This window comes from Strigops habroptila, chromosome 1 (genome assembly GCF_004027225.2).
Source record: "Strigops habroptila isolate Jane chromosome 1, bStrHab1.2.pri, whole genome shotgun sequence".
NCBI classification, from domain to species: domain Eukaryota; kingdom Metazoa; phylum Chordata; class Aves; order Psittaciformes; family Psittacidae; genus Strigops; species Strigops habroptila.
In genome coordinates this window covers 11,890,883-11,898,284 of record NC_044277.2, presented here as the reverse complement: position 1 = coordinate 11,898,284, position 7,402 = coordinate 11,890,883, and positions in this window count along the sequence as shown.

Sequence of the window (7,402 nt, the reverse complement as noted above, 5' to 3'; positions counted from 1 at the left end):
CGCCCATTCAGGAGGGGGATTGAGAAAGCAGCTTAGTGGGCGTCTGGCAGCCAGCTAAGGTCCTGCTTTAGACCTCAGGTAGGACAGCCAGAGAAAACATAAGAGAAGAAAGTAAGTACACTTGAATTTATAGCAGTTCAGGGGGAAAACCAAAATCTATGTGATTATCCAAACAGTAAGCAAAAGAAAATCACTGTGTTAATGGAAGTGTGGTAGTAATTCTAGGTTTTAAATGGTTTGATAGACAGTACTTTCCTGCAAAGAGTTTGCTCCCGTTCAAACACACTTAAAAATAAATGATCAGTTTTGATATATTACAGACTGGTAACCCTACTGCTTTTACTGGTTGTGAATGAAGGCACAACTCATTAAGGATTTAAACCAAACAGCAGATTGAGTCATACTATATTGTGCTGTGCATGCGTATAGTCTACAGGTTATCAGTAGGAAAACTACGTACTACTCCCACTGAACAATTTGGCTGACTTAGCTTATGTACTGGGAATTTAAAAGTTTGTGCAATTAACAAAAATTAAGGATTGTACGGTACTTTCCAGCTTTGTAAATAACAGGACTGAGTTCCTGCAGAAGACCTTTGTAAATAACAGGAGTGCACTCTTGTGGCTGACATACCCCAGGTAACGATATAGCGGCATCTCTTGGTATCTAGAGAATGGAGTCTGTCTCCACCTATTTCTCCCTTCTTTGGCCATCAGGATGGGAACTGAGGGACAGGTATTATGCCATGGCAAGATCAAGTAGGCTGGATGCAGAGGACAAGAAGGTACTAAGGGCTTATCAAAAGGGTCCCTATAAACATTCTCCTCTGAAAGGTGAACTGGGGAGAATTCAAATGGTGAAAAGGAGATCAAATATCATCCTAGGCAAGAAACACCCCGCACTGCAGTATGTAACTGCTGACTGATAATACTGCTGTTCTGGAGATTATTGCTGGTAATCACTTTGCTCTATAGGTAACCACTTTGCTCTATAGTTAACCACAAGATTGGTTACAGCTGATGGGCCTTAGCTGAGGTTAAATGGAAACGGCAATGAAAATCCTCAGTCTAGTGAAGCAAGTAAAATAAAGGACCAAGGTGCCAACAGGTCAGAAGTACATGAAGCAGAGCTTTGCACTTTTTGCAGAGAATATTTGTGGTAGCAGCCTGTCCACTCAGCTGGGCAGCTGGATGATGCTTTCCCTGTCTGCAAGAAGAGGCAGAACTTTCCCTGGAGACACAGGCACCTGGATTTCTCTGTGACAAAGGAAACATTGCTTGTGAAGTCAGCAGAATTAATGCCTTCACCAACCTTCACTGCAGCATTGGTATGAGCTGTGAAACAGCTCTTAAGAGTGGCAGCAGTGCCTGACATTCCTGTTCAACTCTGCTGACCCCTGGTGATCCTGTGTGAGACTGAGATTGCAGAAAGTAAAGACAACCACAAGAATTCTGAACAGTGTTTGGAGATTTATCCAGGCCAGACAAAAAGGGGAGTGGATTGACCAGAGACTGGTCAGGCACTATCAGGGACCGAAGTATTTTCAGACAGGTTTACCGAGACATTCACTAACAGGGATGAGCTGCAGGAAGGACAGAAGGTTTCAAATGTTCACTTTGGAGAGGAATTTAAGGGGCTAAAAAGTGGAATGGAAGTCCTAAATAAACAATTCAGCCTGTCAACAAACTTGGCTAAAACCAGGCATTTACAGTGAGTTTGTTTCCAGTTGGAAGTCAGTGTCCTTGAAGGAAGTCATTGTCCCATTCCTGGACATGCAAAAAACCCTGTTATTTCAGAGGAAAGAGTTGCCTGGGGACTATTTGGTCTTAAGATCTGATCAACAGTTGTTAATTTGAATAAGCAGCTGTACAAATCACTCTCAAGAAAGCGACAAGAGTCATCCTGGAGCGTAGATGTTGCTGAAGGTGGCATGCAGCTGATCAGGCCAGCCAGGAGTAGAAAGAATGTGAACAAGAGATCTCATGGCAACTTTCGTGTGCTCAGTTCAGAGGAGAGCTGCACTGATTGAGCTCAGCTTGCTCTTTCAGAACACTGTATTTTACTGTGCAGATACACCTCAGCTACCTGTCAGTGAGAAAAGCAAACTGTTAGGCCCCCACCAGTCCATCGAGCTTGCTGAGCACACTGAAATCAACTTCTGTCTCAGGAAACAGAGGAAGCTACTAGAGGAAGTCAAGCTGCTATTTCTGATTTTAAACAAAGATGAACTGGCTGTAAATCCAGAAAGGGAAGGTAGTTTGTTTGAAAGTGGTAATGACACATGATAGGAAAAAGCACAAAATGCTTGGAATAAGGAAGAAAGCAGACTTTTGAAAAGTCAATGAACCAAAAGATGTCTCTTGAGAATGCTTCTCAAGAACGAAGGCTGCTGAAAATAACTGGAAGCGAATATATTAAAACCATTAAAACCTAAGAAGCAAATTTTCTCTATAGGAAGGAAGCATAGTAAGAAAAATGTAGCAATAAGTATTCTTTAAGAAAATGAAACTCCACAAGTCGATTAACCGTAACCGAGGCTGCAAGTAGATACAGAGAACAAGAACACAGGGATAAATTTAGAAAAAGCAAATGGACCAAATGAGTTATGAACAGCAAGAAACATGAAAGGCAAAAACAAGTTGGTCTAAAAATATCTCAGAAGGGATAAACAAAAGTAAGCGGAGATTTATTACAGAAGGAGAGCAGCTAATGGATGATGCACACCAGGCTAAAGTGTTCAATCCTTGTTTTGCTTGTCCTCGCAAAGGAAGATTATTCACGCCACAAATTAATGCATTTAAGTAAGCAGTTGTGCACCAACCAGAATAGAAAAAAAATATAATAAATTAATGAATATACATTGTATATAGTCAGTGGCATAGGTCTATTGAACATCAAACTAGGGGCAGCAATCTTTGAACCAGGGCTGGTTAACTGTGAGCACTAACGCAGGTTAGGGAAAGTCATAAAGGACTGGAGAAGGTTACATGCAGTGCCTGTGTTCCAGGATAAATCTGTTCATTGCTGCAATTTCCTGAAGAGTCAGCTGGAGAAACTGTAAACTGAGCAACATCCTACACATACACATCCTTCTGAGGAGCAGAGCTGGGAGGCAACGAATGAGGTTTTAATGATATCCGAAGGTTTGGAAAAAAGGATCAGTAGCCTGATCCTCAGTGTTCTCTGTATTTTACATACATGATTTAAACCAATGTGATTATAACTTCAGAGTTCAGCGACCTCAGTTGAAGGTGCAGGAGTTCAGAGTGCTTTATCTAGAGGGACCTTGACACGCTTGTGAGGTGGGCCGATGCCAACCTTATGAAGTTTAACCAAGCCAAGTGTAAGGTCCTACACCTGGGTCGGGGCAATCCCAGGCACAGCTACAGGTTGGGCAGAGAAGAGATTCAGAGCAGCCCTGCAGAAAAGGACTTGGGGGTGTTGGTTGACGAGAAGCTTAACATGAGCCGGCAGTGTGCGCTTGCAGCCCAGAAAGCCAACCGTATCCTGGGCTGCATCAAAAGAAGCGTGGCCAGCAGGTCGAAGGAGGTGATCCTGCCCCTCTACTCTGCTCTTGTGAGACCCCACTTGGAGTACTGCGTACAGTTCTGGTGTCCTCAACATAAAAAGGACATGGTGCTGTTGGAGCGAGTCCAGAGGAGGGCCACGAGGATGATACGAGGGCTGGAGCACCTCCCGTATGAAGACAGGCTGAGAAAGTTGGGGCTGTTCAGTCTGGAGAAGAGAAGGCTGCGTGGAGACCTCATAGCAGCCTTCCAGTATCTGAAGGGGGCCTACAAGGATGCTGGGGAGGGACTCTTCCTTAGGGACTGTAGTGGTAGGACAAGGGGTAATGGCTTCAAACTTAAATAGGGGAAGTTTAGATTAGATACAAGGAAGAAGTTCTTTACAGTGAGGGTGGTGAGGCACTGGAGTGGGGTGCCCAGGGAGGTTGTGGATGCTCCATCCCTGGCAGTGTTCAAGGCCAGGTTGGACAGAGCCTTGGGCCACATGGTTTAGTGTGAGGTGTCCCTGCCCATGGCAGGGGGGTTGGAACAAGATGATCTTAAGGTCCTTTCCAACCCTTACTATTCTATGATTCTATGATTCTATGATCTATGACCTTCACAGACTCATAGAATGGTTTGGTTTGGAAAGGACCTTAAGATTATTCAGTTCCAACCCCCTGCCATAGGCAGGGACGCCTCACCCTAGACCATGTTGCCCAAGACTCCGTCCAACCTGGCCTTGAACACCGCCAGGGATGGAGCATTCACCACTTCTTTGGGCAACCTGTTCTAGTGCCTCACCACCCTCACAGCAAAGAACTTCTTCCTTGTATCTAACCTGAACTTCTCCTGTTTTTAAGCTTAAATCCATTACCCCTTGCCCTATCGCTACAGTCTCTGATGAAGAGTCCCTCCCCAGCATCCTCGTAGGCCCCCTTCAGACACCGGAAGACCGCTATGAGGTCTCCACGCAGCCTCCTCTTCTCCAGGCTTCTCCTTCAACCTGCTGGTCACGCTTCTTTTGATGCAGCCCCGGATACGGTTGGCTTTCTGGCCTGCGAGCGCACACTGGCAGCTCATCTTCAGTTTCTCATCGACCAACATCCCAAGTCCCTCTCTGCAGGGCTGCTCTGAATTTCTTCTCTGCCCAACCTGTAGCTGTGCCTGTGATTGCCCTGACCCAGGTGTAGGACCTTACACTTGGCTTGGTTGAACTTCATAAGGTTGGCATCGGCCCATCTCACAAGCATGTCAAGGTCCCTCTGGACGGCATCCCTTCCCTCCAGCGTATCAACCGAACCACACAGCTTGGTGTTGTCAGCAAACTTGCTGAGGGCGCACTCAATCCCACTGTCCATGTCACCCACAAAGATGTTGAACAGGACCAGTCCCAACACCGACCCCTGAGGGACACCACTCGTTACTGGTCTCCAATTGGCCATCGAGCCGTTGACTACAACTCTTTGCGTGCGGCCACCCAGCCAACTCTTTATCCACTGAGTGGTCCATCTGTCAAATTGATGTCTCTCCAATTTAGACACAAGGATGTCGTGCGGGACAGTGTCGAATGCTTTGCACAAGTCCAGGTAGATGACGTCAACTGCTCTGCCGCTGTCCATCAGTTCCGCAGCCCCGTCATAGAAGGCCACCAAATTGGTCAGGCATGATTTGCCCCTAGTGAAGCCATGCTGGCTGTCACCAACCACCTTGTTATTTTTCATGTGCCTTAGCATGTTTTCCAGGAGAATATGCTCCATGATCCTGCAAGGCACAGAGGTGAGACTGACTGGTCCGTAGTTTCTGAGGTCTTCCATTTTCACCTTTGTGAAAATGGGGGTTACATTTCCCTTCTTCCAGTCACCTGGAATTTCACCTGGCTGCCATGATTTTTCAAATATGATGGACAGTGAATCTGAATCAGTTGTCTGCAAATTCTCAAACCATTAACAAACACAGAACTATTCTGTTGTATGGCGCCCTTCCTGGTAATAAATGAAAATCCTGTTAAAAATCAAGTACTTCCACTATTGGCTTCTAATCACAGCTCTGCTCAATTATCCTGCCTTTCCGAAGACCTACCCCACATCACTATTTCTTTCTAATTGTTTTGGTTTTTCTTCCCTTTTGCCAGTGCTATCACCGAAAAGTCTGAGGCAGCTGATAGGAATATAATGGAACATGAATACTGCATACATTAGTTACTCTGAGCACCTAAATTTTTAGCTTGTGGATTATCATATCTATGTCTTACTGAAAGTATTATTCATGTGCAGGTGCCACTAACAAGATAATTTACCTGAGAAGCACACAAGAAAAAGATTACCTGGCCCTATTGAGAGGTGTGTCTAATTACTGATATCAAAAGCAAACAGGCAGTGCTACTCAACGACTCGTACCATCTGGTTTATGTGGCAATGGGCAAGGTAAAAAGGGTTTCTTATTAATGTCTTCTCATAGTCTATTTGTAAACCATTGTAGGGTGTGACAGAGGAAGGCTCCTAAGAAACCTGACAACTGGGGTTAAAAGAATTGAGGGATGAGGTCAGTTTTGCAGCTTGTGACTGTTTTTGGACTGAATCCTGCCAGTGAGTCCTTATCCGACACCCTGGAGATCCTATGAGCTGCTCACCATCTCCTCAGCTGCATGTCAGCATCATGGGCTGAGACTTGTGTCTCTGCATTTACTCAGAAATGGGATCCTGAAGATACTGGTGATGCCAAAGCAGAACTGGGTCTGTAGTTCTCTTGGGAACCTACTTGAACATAACAGTGCACCGAGTTTCTTTTTATTGCTCTTTGTCCCCTTTCAGCTCTGTCTCCACTGCTCCAAGGTTATTACTGAGCATGCAGGATAATAGCCTTAAAAATAAATGGCACAAGTGATCAGGGCCTCACTTGCTTTGTTTATTCTTCTACATCAAATCATGCACTAAATATTGTGTAGTGTTAAATACATAGAGCCCTTCCCCTGTCTAATCCCCTTACATTGAAACAATAGGAAAATGACTCTGCACAGGAAATTGGCACTGATTTTGACACAAGTAAGACTTTAAATGACTCACAAGAACCTAGATCCTAAGATAAGGAGGGGCATCTGCTGCTGCTTTATTAGAACCAGCTTCCTTGACGATATGAATCTACTTGCTCAAAGCCCCATGTGAACATGATGGGCTGCCGTTGGTGTTCAGGGCTGCAAGCTTTCCATCCCCACACTATGCAGACCATATGTGGGGAGCATGCTGCCAACATAGCCCGGGGCCACTGCTACATGAATGATCTTGCTCTTCCCTTGTGAAACGCTCACTGATGTTCCTGCACCTGCCTTTGCTCTGAGCAGTCACCAGAGCCTGTCTGATACCATGAATATGTTAAAGTGTTCAAGACCCACATAGATCAGCCCCTCAGTGACATGGTTTAGCGCTAGTCTTGGCAGTCCTGAGGTAATGGTTGGACTTAATAAAGGTCTTTTCCAACCTAGTTGATTCTATGATGTTAGAACGAACCAAGCAGGCACTTAAAGCTCGGATCCGCTCCGGGTCAGTACCAGCCCACGGCCGGTTGCTGGTGTGAGAGGAGGCAGCGAGCTGAGGCATCGCCTTCTGCGGGCACGACTGCCGGCGGCCCCCCGCTGGGGCACAACCGCAGCGCCTGTACGGCCGCCACGCGCCGCCACCACCGTGACTGCGGGCCCCGGCGCCGCTCACAGCGGCCCGCCACAGCCACTGGACGGAGCCGGGCGAAGAACCGTGAGGCTCCCGCAGGGCCCGCCAGGCTGCAGCCGTGCGCATGAGCAGCTTCCCCCCCCCCGCCCCACCCGCGGTGACCGCCACTCCGGTCCCCGCCCCGCCGGAACTGAGGTGTGCAGGCGGTTCCGGGGGGCGTAACGCGGAAGA